Below are 17,289 nucleotides of genomic sequence, written 5' to 3'. Positions count from 1 at the left end.
GCAGTGCAGCTGTAAAATAAAAATGTTTACCAAGTAGGTCTTGGGTAGCTCGAAAGGGTGTTTTACTTATAGGTTTTTCCCTTTAATCTCATAATATGATCACTAGTAACAGAAGACTGTGACGCTGGCAGACCAGGTGCCTGCTCTTGCCAAAGGCTCAGGGCATCAGCTAAGCACTGACAAATCCATAGCTGGAAACCAGACCAGCTCACCTGTGTGTTAGCATTGCTCAAGATAGGTGTTAGACTGGTAAGAATGTGTAGTGTTTAGATTCTATAAAATGATTGGAAATTGCAGCATGCATTAAGCTTAGATGTAAATGTCTATGTCCCAGGATATAAGGTAACGATCCTGGTTCTGGTGGGACACAACTGAGAGTGCCAATTCAGGACAAATTGCTTAAAGCAAGGCAGTTACAGCCCAAGGCTGGGGTTCCTTTGCACACCAAAACAAAACAAACCAGCCAAACAGAGAAGACTTTGGTTTTACCCCACTGGCTAATCATAAGTCACACAAGCAATTCCCTTAGACACTCCAGTTTCCCAGGATCATCACCACTCGTTATGGGGATGAATGGTTATGAAAACCAATACCCCAGCAAAAGAAAAAAGGTTCTCTCGATCCCAAAGGACCAAGCCCCAGACCCATTGCCCACATGCTATCTTGAACGTCCCCAGGAAGACTTCTTATGAGGATTGGAGTCAACCTCAGGGACAGAGATGATAGGGGGAGCATAGAAACATTTGCACCTGCAGGGGGATAAAAAGGGAGAGTAAAATTTAAGATGATACATTTCTGAGAACAAAAGGGAGACTTTCACAGTGAATCAAGCAATTCACAGCAGACAGCACATGTGCTTTAGGTACAAGGTCGCATTTTGCCTTTTATATTGAGCACCTGCCAGTATGGTGACACATCACACACGGCTGGGCAACAGAATTCGGTTTCCAGGCAGCCATGGTAAGCCAAAGGGTACGCGGGTTTGGCTTCTAACGCCTTCATAACATGTGGGAATGGTTTCAAACTGCAGCGTCCTCCTTTCCCATAGCAAGCAGTGCTGGTTGGGTTTGCCATTTAAAAGGAGGGGCTGCGGTTTTCAGGTGGATGTGCAGCACACACCTCCCCTCACCTTTCTGCATGGCTATTTGGGATGATCCCTTCACCCCTCCCCCCCGCCTCGTGGCTATGGGATGATCCCTTTTAGCCAAGCGCAAACAGCCCAGCGTGAACGGGGTCCTTTTATTGTTCCCTTACAAAAATTCCCCTATTTCAACCAGGTGACCATGTCTGGGGATGGAGCGGGAATCCTCCAGGGACATCTCCATGAAGCTCTCCTAGAGGTACTCTGAAAGTCTTTGCAGAAGATTTCTAGGGAGGGCTTAGCGTAGTAAAGTGTCCTACCATGGAGGATGAAATAAGGCAGCCCTCCCCAGAAACCCCTTCTGCAAAGGCTTTCAGAGTACCTCCAGGAGAGCTTCATAGAGATGTCCCTGGAGGATTCCTGCTCCATCCCCAGACACGTTAACAGACTTTTCCAGTAGCTGTACTGGCTGCGAATGCATCCCAAGTCTTCAGGGCAAATCAAACATTAAACACTATTGCTTTTAAACCCTGTACTGTAGTTACAAATGTGCACTCACCAGAGGTGCCTTCTTCGCCTTCAGGATCGGGGATCCCGCCTTCGGAGGGTATTGGCTCCAGGGTGAGGAAAAGGTCCTGGCTGCCGGGGAGAACGAATTCACCACTTGCCTGCTGCGCATTCTCCTCCTCCTCCTCCACAAAATCCTCTTCCGTGTTGCATGAGACTCCCCCCTTGCAGGTGTCCACTGACAGTGGTGGAGCAGTGGTAGGGTCCCCCCCTAGAATGCCATGCAGCTGATCATAGAAGCAGCATGTATGGGGCGACCCAGAGCGACCGTTTGCCTCCTTTGTCTTTTGGTAGGCTTGCCTGAGCTCCTTGACTTTCACGTGGCACTGCTGTGTGTCCCTGTTGTAGCCTCTGTCCATCATGTCCTGTGCAATTTTGGTATATATATATATATATTTTAGCATTTCTTCTTTTTGATCGGAGTTTGGCCTGCACAGATGGTTCTCCCCATACAGCAATCAGATCCAGTGTCACCCATTCGCTCCATGCTGGTGCTCATTTGCGATTCTGGGGGGACTGCATGGTCACCTGTGTTGCTGAGCTCGCCACGCTGACCAAACAGGAAATGAAATTCAAAAGTTCCCAGGGTTTTTCCTGCATACCTGGCTAGTGGACGGGAGTTGAAAGTGCTGTCCAGAGCAGTCACATTGGAGCACCAATAACGTCGATGGCCAATAACGTCGATTTGCATCCGCAGTACCCCAAATTCGACACAACAAGGTTATTTTAGCACTACTCCCCTCGCCAGGGAGGAGTACAGAAGTCGATTTTAAGAGCCCTTTAAGTCGACAGAACGGGGTTGCTTGTGTATACGCATTCATTATAAAATCGACCTTACGCAGCTAAATTTGACCTAACTCTGTAGTGTAGACCAGGGCTTAAAGAATTAGCCTGAAGACATTCCTGTTCCAACACCATTGTCTTCCCAACAACGTGGCCAAACACAGCCTCTTGGTTATAGGGCTGTTTAAATTCCTTAACAGCTTTTACTCCATCTGAGACCTTCTCAAAGCTATCCATACTGACACTGGATCCTTCAAAAGGAAAGTCAGTGGATTTATTCACAACAGAAAATTTCTGGCTGTTAGGAACTGAAACTTTCTTGATTAACTCACTTTCACACCCTTCAGTTGCAGCAAACTGCTTGCACAGATTACCATGAGGATTCCTTTCCCCAGGAGTTTCTCTAAGCACCCCTCACAGAAATTCTGCCCTTACCCTCTTCACCTAGGGCTTGCTCTAAAGGAACACTTTCCTGAGCAACAACAGACTCTTTCTGGGTCTTACTCACATGCAGGATCACCTCTGGCTCAGGCAGATTTCTACACAATCCTCTTTCAGGAAAACTGCTAGATTTCCTAGTCAAAAGATCAGAAGCATTCTCCTTCTCTTTGCCACACACAAGCTTAGGAATTTTTTCCTTCCTGCTACAAGTTTTCAAACTGTCAGTGGTAACACAATCAAATCACCTTTATGCTCTCCTTATGCCCTATCTAGGATATCACCCTGATTAGACAGAGTTGCTACATCCTTTTCCAACCACACATTAGCAATAGGCAAAACAAGCACCAGAATTATCTGGTCTCTGGGATTTTGCTAAGACACTAACTGGATGCAACCTAGTTACAGTGCCATTCTCCCTAGCAAATACAAACTTATGACCATTTTCTTCCAGAACCAACTCTGAGACAGCTGCACTATTCTCAACCATCACAGGCTGAAAGGCCCCTTCTGTCTGCTTCACAGACAAAGAAGAGCCGGAGACACATTCTCCTTTACGAGACATACAGCTTGGGATTTCATTTCCCTTGTTCCAGCACACAGGGCTGTTCACAGACGACTGCTTGGAGACAGAGCATAGGCAAGTCAATACCCCTAATAGACACAGGCACATTTCCTTCACTGTCACAATTCTCCACACAGGTAACAGGTAAGGTATGGGGACACTCATCTTCCACTATCCTTACCTTCCCACACTGCTGACTAGATAAAGCCATCAGCTCACAAGGCTGCCTGGGCTCAACCAAACTTTCCTTACCGGGCACATTGCCACTCGCAACAGATAAACTGCTGCTCTTCTCACTACACTGAGCTACTTCCAGCAAATCACAGTTACCCTTTTCAGGTTCACTTTTATAAGATGGACTTGCCAATAATCCATTACCCATCAAAAATCTACCCTTTCCTTCCTCAGTTAGGGCTTTAATCTGACCATCCACTTTAATCTGCTCCTGAGAAACACTTTCCTGACCAATGAAATCCTTCTGCTCTTGATCTAATTCCAGATTCACTGCTGAGACATTAGACAGACATTCAGAAACTTCATTTACAGACAAACAGCTCAAGATTATGCCTATCAACAGATGGCTCAGGCAGTGGTGCTATAAGGAGGGCTTTGGGATGTATGGCCACTGGGAGGCTGTCATAAATATAAAGGGAAGGGTAAACCCCTTTAAAAATCCCTTCTGGCCAGAGGAAAAATCCTCTCACCTGTAAAGGGTTAAGAAGCTAGGATAACCTCGCTGGCACCTGACCAAAATGACCAATGAGGAGACAAGATACTTTCAAAAGCTGGGAGGAGGGAGAGAAACAAAGAGTCTGTCTGTGTGATGCTTTTGCCGGGGACAGACCAGGAATGGAGTCTTAGAATTTAGTAAGTAATCTAGCTAGATATGCGTTAGATTATGATTTCTTTAAATGGCTGAGAAATTAAACTGTGCTGAATAGAATGGATATTCCTGTCTGTGTCTTTTTGTAACTTAAGGTTTTGCCTAGAGGGATTCTCTATGTTTTGAATCTAATTACCCTGTAAGGTGTTTACCATCCTGATTTTACAGAGGTGATTCTTTTTATTGTTACTTCTATTAAAATTCTTCTTTTCAAGAACTGAATGCTTTTTTCCATTGTTCTTAAGATCCAAGGGTTTGGGTCTGTGCTCACCTATGCAAATTGGTGAGGATTTTTAATCAAACCTTCCCCAGGAAGTGGGGTGCAAGGGTTGGGAGGATTTTGGGGGAAAGATAACAACGCTTTCCTAATAAATAAACCCAGATAAACATTTGGTGGTGGCAGTGGAAGTCCAAGGGCAAAGGGTAAAATAGTTTGTACCTTGGGGAAGTTTTAACCTAAGCTGGTAAAAGTAAGCTTAGGAGGTTTTCATGCAGGTCCCCACATCTGTACCCTAGAGTTTAGAGTGGGGAAGGATCCTTGACAGAGGCATTCATGGACAGAGGATAGTTCTCTTGGGATGGACTTCATCTAAGTAGGGAAGGAAATAGACTTCTAGGATGGAGGCTGGCACAACGGATTAAGAGAACTTTAAACTAGGAATTTGGGGGAGATGGTTGGGAGATGTGCAGCTAATCTCCATTCCGGATTTTAGCATTGAGAGGGAAGAAAACATAGTAAGAAAGGATACAGCCGTGGGTAGGAGAATGGACACAAGGAGGAAGGGCAGTGTGGGTACCAGTCTAATAGGTCATACTGGCTGTAGAATGATGGTGCCTAATCGGGTAAAGAATGTGAGTGAGGCCAAACAGCAAAAATTAAGATGTTTGTACACCAATGCGAGGAGTCTACATAACAAAATGGAGGAACTAGAGCTACTGGTGCAGGAAGTGAAACCAGATATTATAGGGATAACAGAAACATGGTGGAATAGGAGTCATGACTGGACTACAGCTATTGAAGGGTATGTGCTGTTTAGGAAAGACAGAAGTAAAGCTAAATGTGGTGGAGTAGCATTGTATATCAATGATGAGGTAGAATGTAAAGAAATAAGCGATGGAATGGATAAGACAGAGTCCGTCTGGGCAAAAATCACATTGGGGAAGAAAATTACTAGAGCCTCCCCTGTGATAGTGCTTGAGGTGTGCTATAGACCGCTGGGATCTAATTTGGATATGGATAGAGCCCTCTTTAATGTTTTTAATGAAGTAAATACTAATGGAAACTGCGTGATCATGGGAGACGTTAACCTCCCAGATCTAGACTGGAGGACAAGTGCTAGTAATAATAATCGGGCTCAGATTTTCCTAGATGCGATAGCTGATGGATTCCTTCATCAAGTAGTTGCTGAACCAACTAGAGGGGATGCCATTTTAGATTTGGTTTTGGTGAATAGTGAGGACCTCATAGAAGAAATGGTTGTAGGGGACAACCTTGGTTCAAGTGATCATGAGCTAATTCAGTTCAAACTGAATGAAAGGATAAACAAAAATAACTCTGTGACTAGGGTTTTTTATTTCAGAAGGGCTGACTTTCAAAAATTAAGGAAATTAGTTAGGGAAGTGGATTGGACTAAAGAATTTATGGATCTAAAGGCAGAGGAGGCCTGGGATTACTTTAAGTTAAAGCTGCAGAAGCTATCGGAAGCCTGCATCCCAAGAAAGGGGAAAAAATTCATAGGCAGGAGTTGTAGACCAAGCTGGATGAGCAAGCATCTCAGAGAGGTGATTAAGAAAAAGCAGAAAGCCTACAGGGAGTGGAAGATGGGAGAGATCAGCAAGGAAAGCTACCTTTTTGAGGTCAGAACATGAAGGGATAAAGTGAGAAGGACCTTGCAAAGGGAATTAAAACCAATAGTAAAAGGTTCTATAGCCATATAAATAAGAAGAAAACAAAGAAAGAAGAAGTAGGACTGCTAAACACTGAGGATGGAGTGGAGGTTAAGGGTAATCTAGGCATGGCCCAATACCTAAACAAATACTTTGCCTCAGTCTTTAATAAGGCTAATGAGGATCTTAGGGATAATGGTAGCATGACAAATAGGAATGAGGATATAGAAGTAGATATTACCATATCTGAGGTAGAATCGAAATTCAAACAGCTTAATGGGACTAAATCGGGGGTCCCAGATAATCTTCATCCAAGAATATTAAAGGAATTGGCACATGAAATTGCAAGCCCATTAGCAAGAATTTTTAATGAATCTGGAAACTCAGGGGTTGTACCGTATGACTGGAGAATTGCTAACATAGTTCCTATTTTTAAGAAAGGGAAAAAAAAAAAGTGATCCGGGTAACTACAGGCCTGTTCGTTTGACATCTGTAGTATGCAAGGTCTTGGAAAAATTTTTGAAGGAGAAAATAGTTAAGGACATTGAGGTCAATGGTAATTGGGACAAAATACAACATGGTTTTACAAAAGGTAGATTGTGCCAAACCAACCTGATCTCCTTCTTTGAGAAAGTAACAGATTATTTTAGACAAAGGAAACGCAGTGGATCTAATTTACCTAGATTTCAGTAAGGCATTTGATACGGTGCCACAAGGGGAATTATTAGTTAAATTGGAAAAGATGGGAATCAATATGAAAACTGAAAGGTGGATAAGGAATTGGTTAAAAGGGAGACTACAGCGGGTCATACTGAAAGGTGAACTGTCAGGCTGGACGGAGGTTACCAGTGGAGTTCCTCAGGGATCAGTTTTGGGACCAATCTTATTTAATCTTTTAATTACTGAGCTCGGCACAAAAAGTGGGAGTGTGCTAATAAAGTTTGCGGATGATACAAAGCTGGGAGGTATTGCCAATTTAGAGAAGGACCAGGCTATCATACAGGAGGATCTGGATGACCTTGTAAACTAGAGTAATAGTAATAGGATGAAATTTAATAGTGAGAAGTCATGCATTTAGGGATTAATAACAAGAATTTTAGTTATAAGCTGGGGATGCATCAATTAAAAGTAACGGAGGAGGAGAAGGACCTTGGAGTATTGGTTGACCACAGGAGGACTATGAGCCGCCAATGTGATATGGCCGTGAAAAAAGCTAATGCGGTCTTGGGTGCATCAGGCGAGGTATTTCCAGTAGAGATAAGGAGGTGTTAGTACCGTTATACAAGACCCTGGTGAGACCTCACCTGGAATACTGTGTGCAGTTCTGGTCTCCCATGTTTAAGAAGGATGAATTCAAACTGGAACAGGTACAGAGAAGGGCTACGAGGATGATCCGAGGAATGGAAAACCTGTCTTGTGAAAGGAGACTCAAGGAGCTTGGCTTGTTTAGCCTAACTAAAAGAAGGTTGAGGGGAGATAGGATTGCTCTCTATAAATATATCTGAGGGAGAAATACCGGAGAGGGAGAGGAATTATTTAAGCTCAGTACCAATGTGGACACAAGGATAAATGGATATAAACTGGCCGTCGGGAAGTTTAGACTTGAAATTAGACGGAGGTTTCTAATCGTCAGAGGAGTGAAGTTCTGGAATAGCCTTCCAAGGGAAGCAGTGGGGGCAAAAGACCTATCTGGCTTCAAGATTAAACTCGACAAGTTTATGGAGGAGATGGTATGATGGGATAAAGTGATTTTGGCAATTAATTGATCTTTAAATATTTATGGTAAATAGACCCAGTGGCCTGTGATGGGATGGGATCTGAGTTACTACAGAGAATTCTTTCCTGGGTGTCTGGCTGGTGAATCTTACCCAGATGCTCAGCTGATTGCCATATTTGGGGTCGGGAAGGAATTTTCCTCCAGGGGAGATTGGCAGAGGCCCTGGGGTTTTTTCGCCTTCCTCTGTAGCATGGGACACGGGTCACTTGCTGGAGGATTCTCTGCAACTTGAAGTCTTTAAACCATGATTTGAGGACTTCAGTAGCTCAGACATAGGTGAGAGGTTTATCGCAGGAGTGGGTGGGTGAGATTCTGTGGCCTGCATTGTGCAGCAGGTCAGACTAGATGATCATAATGGTCCCTTCTGACCTTGATATCTATGAATCTATGAATCTTTTCCTCAAACATTTGGAGAAACCCTCCCCAGGCAGATCATTGCCCATAATAGACACAGGTTTAAGATCATTCCTTTCCTGTGACTGGCTACCTGGATTGAACAAAGATTTAATATTTTCCCCAGTCAAAAGATCCTTAGGCAATAACTTCCTTACACCAGCTATAACTTCATGCTTAGTACCATTCCATTCAAGGTGGACTCTGTCTAAAGGCATGCTTAACAGTAAACTCATAGAGGACTACAACATTCACACTCTGATCAGGGCCGGTGCAAGGAGGTTTCACGCCCTAGGCAAAACTTCCACCTTGTGCTGCCCCACCCCACCCCCCATAGCAGCTCCCCCCTCCACCCTGAGGCAACCCCCCTGCAGCAGCTCCCCGCCACCCCCTCCCTCCCCTCGGCCTGGGGAGCCCCCTCTGCGGCAGCTCCCCGCCCCAGCTCACCTCTGCTCCGCCTCCTCCTCAACCACGCCGCCGCCGCTTCTCCCGCCTCCCAGGCTTGCGGCGCCAATCAGCTGTTTGGCGCGCAAGCCTGGGAGGGAGAGAAGCAGAGCGGGGCAGTGCTCAGGGGAGGAGGCAGAGCAGTGGTGAGCTGGGGCGGGGAGCGGTTCCCCTACGCACTGGCCCCCCTCCCCAATACTTGCTGCAGGCCGCCCTCCCCGCGCCCCGCTGCCCCAGCTTATCTCCGCTCCACCGCCGCCCCCAACCACTTGGCACCCTAGGTGACCACCTAGTTCGCCTAGTGGTTGCACCGGCCCTGACTCTGATTTGGTAAGTAATGTTCCTCTTTGACAAGATCTGCTTTAACAAGAGTGATGTTAGAAACCATAATTTGCCCTAAACAGCTTTTACCATTGACTTTTACACTCTATGAATTTTTCATTACTACTCCCATACAGAGCATTGGCACAACGTATGGAGTCACCTTCGGCTGAACTCACAGTAAGAGCGTTTACATAAAAGATGGCAGTGTTGGGGTACATTTGATTACACCCAGACAACTGCTCAGAGTTATACAACATACCAACATTGTTATAAACTGGACAGGTTCTGTCCCCATCTTTGCTGTTAAGAGGAGCTGGCTTTTCATGATAAGAGAGTTCCCGGTGTTCTTTTATTTTCTTGAGTTGGAGCTTAAGTCTTTCCACTTTTGCCTTAGCTTCTAGTTCCTGCAATCAAATTTCTGCCGGTCTTTGTCCATGTTCAAGTTGCAGTTTACTTGCTGACTTTTGCATTCTAATTGCTTCTGCAGCTTCTGTAGCATCAGGTAAGGGCTGTGCTCCTGCCTCCTGATCACTGGCCATTAACAGATCTCTCCGTTCTTGATTTGTAGCTTTCTTTCTAAAGCTTATCCCCTTTTCTGAACACAGATCTTTCAGAACTTTTTTGTCAAGGCCCTCGTATGCTCCTTGCTCACCCATTGCAACTGCTCTTTAACCAACCAAACTCTCAATACCAAAATTCAAATTTGGAAAGTGTGGGTTTCTGACCCAAAGCTTAATTGACCTGGGTCTGTGGATCCTAGCACGACTGCACCACTGTAACAACGCTGGTTCTGGTGGGACACAAGTAAGAATGCCAATTCAGGACAAATTGTTTAAAGCAGGGCAGTTACAGCCCAAGGCTGGGGGTTCCTCTGCACACAGAGAAGACTTTGGTTTTCCCCACTAGCTAATCATAAGTCACACAAGCAATTCAGTTTCCCAGTATCACCACCAGTGGCGCTCGTTATGAGGATGAATGGTTACGAAAACCAATACCCCAGTAAAAGAAAAAAGATTCTCCTGATCCCAAAGGACCAAGCTCCAGACCCAGGTCAATATACAAATCAGATTTTACCCACAAATCACGCTGTTGCCAATCCTTTAGAATCTAAAATCTAAAGATTTATGCATAAAAGGAAAAAGATATAGATGAGAGCTAGAATTGGTTAAATGGAATCAATGACATACAGTAATGGCAAAGTTCTTGGTTCAGGCTTGTAGCAGTGATAGAATAAACGGCAGGTTCAAATCAAGTCTCCAGAGTTCATCCACAGCTGGGATGGGTCATTCAATCCTTTGTTCAAAGCTTCAGTTTGTAGCGAAGTCCCTCCAGAGTCAAGAAGCAGGATTGAAGACAAGATGGAGATGAGGCAGCTGCCTTTTATAGTCTCTTCCAGGTATAAGAACACTTCTTTGTTCTTACTGTGGAAAACTACAGCAAAATGGAGTTTGGAGTCACACGGGCAAGTCACATGTCCATGCATGACTCAGTACTTTACAGGTGGCAGCCATTGCCCACATGCTATCTTGAACATCCCCAGGAAGACTTCTTATGTGGATTGGAGCCTCCCAAGGTCCATTGTCAGTTAAGTGTTTCTTAATTGGGCACTTAACTTGCCAATTCCTTTCTCAAGAAGCCGACCAAATGCTTCACTAAGGCTACTTCAGAATCAAAACACATTGATATGCAAGTACATAGCCAGTATTCATAACTTCAACTACAAAACTGATACACACATGCAGATATCATAATTAGCAGATCATAACCTTTCCATAGACACCTTACATGACAAACTTTGTACAATATTTGCTGCAAATATATAACAGTGGTTGCACCAATGATCTATAAGGTCACAGGTTATATTAATAACGTCACATAAGGTAATATGTATGTTTTTCTTTTGTCGTTAAAACTTTTGTTGGTCAGGGGTGTGAAAAAACACACCCCTTACAAACAAAAGTTTTAACAACAAAAAGCGGTGGTGTGGATAGCGCTTTGTTGGCGAGAGACACTCTCCCACCAACAAATCTACCGCCCCTCATCGGGGCTGGTTTTATTTTGCTGGCAGGACAGCGCTCTCCTGCCTGCAAAGAGCGGCTACCCTGCATACCTTATAGCGGCACGGCTGTAACAGCACAGCTGTGCCGCTGCAAGGTACGCAGTGTAGACAGAGCCTAATTGTAAAAATGCCTGCTCTGAACTTGCCACCCCAGGCAGGAGTAGTTCCATCCCCCCACCAGGAAGGACTATCAACAAAATGGGCCATTGTGGAACATCACAAGACAGAGACCTGGTAATGGCCCTCTCACACCCATGAAGGTGCTAGTGCAGGAAAGCCTGTCCCATCAGGTTGAATGCTGGAAGGAAGAAAAAAAGGGGGGAGCAAGAACATTTTTCGTCTCTCTTTGGCTGTTTGGACTCTGACAGGGTCAGAGACACTAAATGAGGCAGAAGTCCTTTGGGTTGTCTTGGGTTCACCCTGAAAGACATTTTGAACAAACAGATTACTACAACTCTATCACCTTTTGGAACCATAGACTGTAACTCATTTGTGTGTGTATATATATATATATTGCATGCTTTAATCTGTAAATAACGCTCTCAATTCTTTTTCCTAGTTTACAAATCCTTAGTTAGTTTACTATAGATTGGCTACCAGTGTTGCCTTTGGTGTGCGATCTGAGGTACAAATTGACCTGGGGTAAGTGATTCTTCTCTTGGGCGTGGGAGCAACCTGAATATTTTGTGATCTTTGAGTAAATGTCCGTTTATCACTTAGTCTAGCTGGCCTGGGTGGGAAGATAGACTGGAAACCCTAAGGGCACTGTCTGTGACCTGCATGCAAGACCGTTTCAGTGCTTTAGGCGCTCATATTTGTTACTAGGTTTGTGAAATCTAATTATAGACCATACACCCAGTTCAAGGTGTCTGCCCTGCTTGTGGACTGTCTGTCCTGAACCTGACACTCACGGTCATGAGCCCTTCCAGACAGCATGACAGGGACTTGGCTGGTAAATCTACTGCTTCACTGATTAAAGGTTTTTTAAACTTTTTATCAAATGAATAACTGTTTTGGGGCCAGATTCGTCTCTCTGAATGCACATGCCGTAGCATATCCCTCCTCAAGCGGTCCCACCAAGCCACTGGGGCTACTTGTGGAGTAAGGTACTATTCAACAGAAGTTTGGCACTGAGAATCTGGCCCTGGATGTGGTACAACTCAGCAGCTGTCTGGAAAATCCATTGTTGGTTAACAGGGAACTAGCTCACCAGACTCCTGAATTAACTAAGGGCCAGGCTGTGGACCCCTTCTCACCCTGGAGAGCACTTCCCCACATTGAAGTCAATAGTACTCTTCCTGTGAGTACATACTCCCTAATGGGAGTAAGGGACTCACAGGCTGGACCTACATAGTCATTGATCACTCACTGCCACTACATAGCGACTGAGTGCGCTCCGCTGCATAGGAGCACCAGGGTCCCATATCTGGGCCAGACACTCCCATCCTTATGTTGACTGTGAGTCTTCCCATTGAAGAAAACAAGCCTGCCACACAGCTAGGGGCTACTCAACCAGCTTTACTCAGAGCATAAAGCCCATCCCCATTGGTCCCAGGCTCAGAACCATGCAGGGATGACCACGCCTGCTCCCTGGGGGCATCCCCTTCCCTAAGCCACATGGGTTTGTGGAAAGAGACATTCCAGGTAGGAGGAGCAGGCCCATCAGCAGCTGCAGCAGGGACCCTCAGATACTTGAGATACCCTCAGGTGGGGCAATAATGGAATTTTTTGTTCACTGGCAATTTTGAAAGAAAAAAGAAGAAAAGAATTAATTTGGGGTTGGACTGAAAACAAACATCTTCAAAAGTTTGGGCGAATTAAAAAGTCGAAAAAATCAGTTTGGGTCAAATGAAACATGTTGCTTTGACAAAATCAAAATGTTTTGTTTCAATTTTGACCCTTTTTAAATCTTTCAGAATTTTTAAACAATAAAGGAAATTTTTAACACAAAAAAGGCATTTTAAACTGAAAAATGGAAATGTTTCTTTTGGAAAATGTTGAAATGAAACGTTCTGATTTTTTCAGAATTTTGTTTTCCCAAAACGAACAGTTCGGCTAAATTGTCACGAATTTGCAAAACATTTCAGGGTTGCCAAATCAACATTTTTTTGCAACCCTCCCAAAAAATTGTTGATGAAAAATTTCACCCAGCTCCGTTATAGTGTTCTCTCTTGATAGTCCCCATTCTGTGCTGATTGGCTGTTCACTTCAACCCTTCCCACCTCCTCCCACCAAGTCCCTTCACCTTGGCCTCCTTCCTTCCTTCCTTCCCTCTTTCTTCCCCCTCCCTCACTTTGTCTTTCTGTTTAGCTTATCCCCTCCCAGAAAACCCTACTCAAAGTATTAAACAAATAAACAAAGCAAAGCAACCCCCAATTCAGCCCCTCCTCTCTGGGGCACAGGGACAGGAATCACGGCACTAACATGCTGTTTGCTACCTGTCACACTGCCTGTCTTGTCTAGTAAATTTTGTAAGATCTTAGGGACAGGGACTGACTATTCCTGAGTCTCTACAGTGCCCAGCACAATCTCAGTTCACCTCTATGCAATGATGAGCAGTTACTCACTGGCCAGTCTGAGTCATGGCCAGTCTGAGTCTGTTTTCAGATGCACACACGCCTCTCCCGCTGACTTCAACAGAAGATGCATGTGTGTATCTGAGGGGAGGATTTGGCCTGTTTGAAAACTAAGATGTTTTTTAAACAATTGTTTTAGCTATTCCATCTCTGCTAAAGCCTGTTTACAGCTGCCAGTTGCAGACACTATAATAGACTCTTGAATCTTGCCCATGTTCTAAATTTGACAGTCCACAGACATAGGACAGTCTTGGTTATTTACGGTGCAGAGAGCCAGGCTCCATGTATATTAGGGAACTGCTGCGTTTGAGTATTTCTTTTGGTCGCTTGTTTTCAAATCCATTGCATGCTCAATACATATTGACATATTTCATGATACAGCCTGGGTGAGCAGAGAACAACACTGTGACAGAATATACCCCTCTGTTCCCACCTACACACTATTGTTCATAAAAAGTATGCCTGGTGAGGTATCATTTAAACTCATAACTTGCTGCTCAATAATATCATGGCAAAATGCATGTAGCAGCGTTATGTGTCAAGTTATGAACACACGCTGAAATCATGACTGAAGTGTGTTTCCCAGATAAGTCTGGGGAGTGGCCAAACCAGAGACAAAGAGCAAGCTGATGCCTCAGCCAGGTGTCAACAAGGCTGATGGACCATTGCCTGCTAAGTGGACAATTTTTGGCAGAGAAGTGGGTAGGAAGAAAAATCTGCATTTTAGCAAAGAAACAGCATGGAGTTTCCTTCCACACAGACTGCCTGTCACTTAGCTACTAGCTGGAAATGCTTCTCAAAGGGGGACAGGTCTATAAAAAGGAGCAGACATCCCAAGAAACCCTCTCCTCTCTCTCCCTGTCTGTCTCTGGTGTCACACCTAAGAAGACAAAAGAAGACAAAGGAAACAGCCCTTGGAATCAGGGAGGGGGGTGGATCCTGTCCTGAGAGTATGGTCAGTAATCTGCTGGAGCATGTGGTCAGAAACTTTGCTTGACTCTAATATAATTTGTTAAATTATGTACCAGTAAGCATTTTATCTTTATTTTTCTTGTAACCATTTATGACTTTTATGCCTCATTGCTTGTATTCACTTAAAGTCTCTCTCTTTGTAGTTAATAAACTTGTTTTACTGTTTTATCTAATCCAGTGTGTTTTAATTGAAGTGTCTGGGTAAGTATTTAAGATAATAAACTGGCATATTATTCCCTTAAAGGAATAATGAACTTAATATATTTGTACCATCCAGGAGAGGGCTGGGCATACAAGACATACATTTCTGGGGGAAGATCCAGGACTGGGGATATATCAGGGTCATCCTGCAGTATAACCAAGCAGGGCATTGTGAGGCACCCAAGGTTGCAGGACAGGGATGACACAGCCCCCCACTTGTCTAGCTGTGCCTCAGTATGTCACAAACATTCACCTCTTGGAGGCTATTGCTGATTCCTCAATCTTGAGTAAATGCATGACAGCACCTCCAGCTTCATTGTCTTGTGTGTTAACACTCAGCAGCCCTCATTAAATCTTGCCATATTCTGAGCATTCAGTCCTTCACACCCCAGCTCCAGCATTGGCAGGGCACGGCAGCCATCACTTCTCCCTTTGTATCAGGCCAATTAGTGAGAACCCATTATTTTGTCAGTAGCTGATGACATCTTGTTTTGCATTTGCTCTGATTCTTTCGTCCCTTGATGAGATACACAGATTGTGCCGGTTTTGCACTGTCTGAGCTCTGTCACACCAAGGCTATTCCTATCTGTCTCAATGCCTGAGTGAGGAAAGTGGCAAAGGAGTATTTTTCTTTACTTTTTACCTTTGCAATCATAATGCATGAATCGGACTTGCATTATGAACTGTGCTCTGCATCATGCTCTACAGTGGTGCTGCATCAATTTCCATGTGAATACATGATCCTGGACATGCTGGTTACAGGCTTCAGATGCAACACAACATAAGCTTATTATGGTTCCCAAATAGGGACAAGGCTCATGAGGCAAAAGCTACTGCCCATTGTGCCTGTCCACTCTCAGCGATGTCACATTGTATAAGGACAGATATTGCTTAAGTGAGAATATCTTACTGCTCTTGATAAAACTCCCTTTACAGCTTGCATGTTACAATGTAGATTATTACCATTATACATTAAGGCACAAGACTAAAAATACAAGGGAATTTCTATCCTTTCTTTCCTTTGAGAAGGTGTTTTTAAAGTAGTTTGCAGTCGTTGCTGTTTTTGGACATTTCAGAGACATCATATGCAATGGCTCTTTGTCAAAAGTTACTGAATGAGGCTGGACTAACCATTAGGCAAAGTGAATAACAAGTAGGACATGATTTTCTAGTTTCATGAGCCCAGGCTGTGTGCAAAAATGTGAGTGGAATTGTATGTCTATTGAACATCAAATTTTTGTTCACAATTGTGGTAAATGTGCATACAAACTGAGTATTTGCATGGGAATGGCCTGTTATACACATATCACCAGTGATCACAAACTGGGCGTTCAGAAAGAGAGGCAGCCCAATTTGGTGGGTACTTTTGGAAATTTGAATGACTCATTTCCCCCCTCTGCAAAGCAGATATAACCACTTATCACAAGTGCTGTGAGGCTTCATTCACATTTGTACATCACTCAGAGATACTTGGGTGAGAAGTGCTCTAGTTGAAAAGTATAACTTTTTATACTAACAGTGCATGGTAGGTTGGCTAATAATATGGAGTCAACGTGCTCCATGGAAAGGCAGTGACTTATATTGCTTTCAGATAAACAGAGGGACTGAGAAATCCACTGTTTAACAGAGACGGATGTTTCAGAAAGGAGGAACAAAGCTGTTGCTGTGAGTCTGATGGTCACTTTGGGAGGTTTTGTGATCATTGGGCATACATATTTACCTTAATTGTGAGCTTGACTGTAAAAAGTGAGTGTAAGTTCACAAGTTGTCACGATAATGTGTAACAACAAATGCTGATGGGAAGAGGTGCAAAAGGGACACAGTCAGACTGGATTAGTGTAAACAAAAAGGTTTCTTGCTATAACTCAAGGATTGTGTTAAGAGCATGCCTGGTGGCTATACACTACAGTTATACTGCTCAACCATTTGGAAGAGAATACCACACACTAATGCAAAGATTTTTGTACAAAATATGCCTGCACCAGTTCCAGATGAATCCTGAACACCACCTGGGACGTGAGTCTTTGTCTTCCGCCTCCCTCCACCAGTGTGCCCTTCTACTTCCGCACCTTATTTCTTCTCTTTCCTATCTCTTTTCCCTTCAAAGAGTCTGGTTTAGCCAGCCAAGTCCATGTATTTTGCAACACTGCTGTCAGCCTGTGACCAGAAAAAGGCAGCTAAATGCCAGGGCCTAAGCAGTCCAATGCTGGTACAAGTTTGCCAGGTTTCAGAATAGCTGATCAGACCATAGGCTGGACTTGTGTTTCTCCAGTAATGAGATTGCAAGTGAGAGGCAACACCGAAGACAGAAGCTGCATTTTTACTTTGCTGTTCTTTTC

This window comes from Chelonia mydas, chromosome 4 (assembly GCF_015237465.2).
Source record: "Chelonia mydas isolate rCheMyd1 chromosome 4, rCheMyd1.pri.v2, whole genome shotgun sequence".
Classification (NCBI taxonomy): Eukaryota; Metazoa; Chordata; order Testudines; family Cheloniidae; genus Chelonia; species Chelonia mydas.
Note: the sequence above shows the minus strand (reverse complement) of the source record.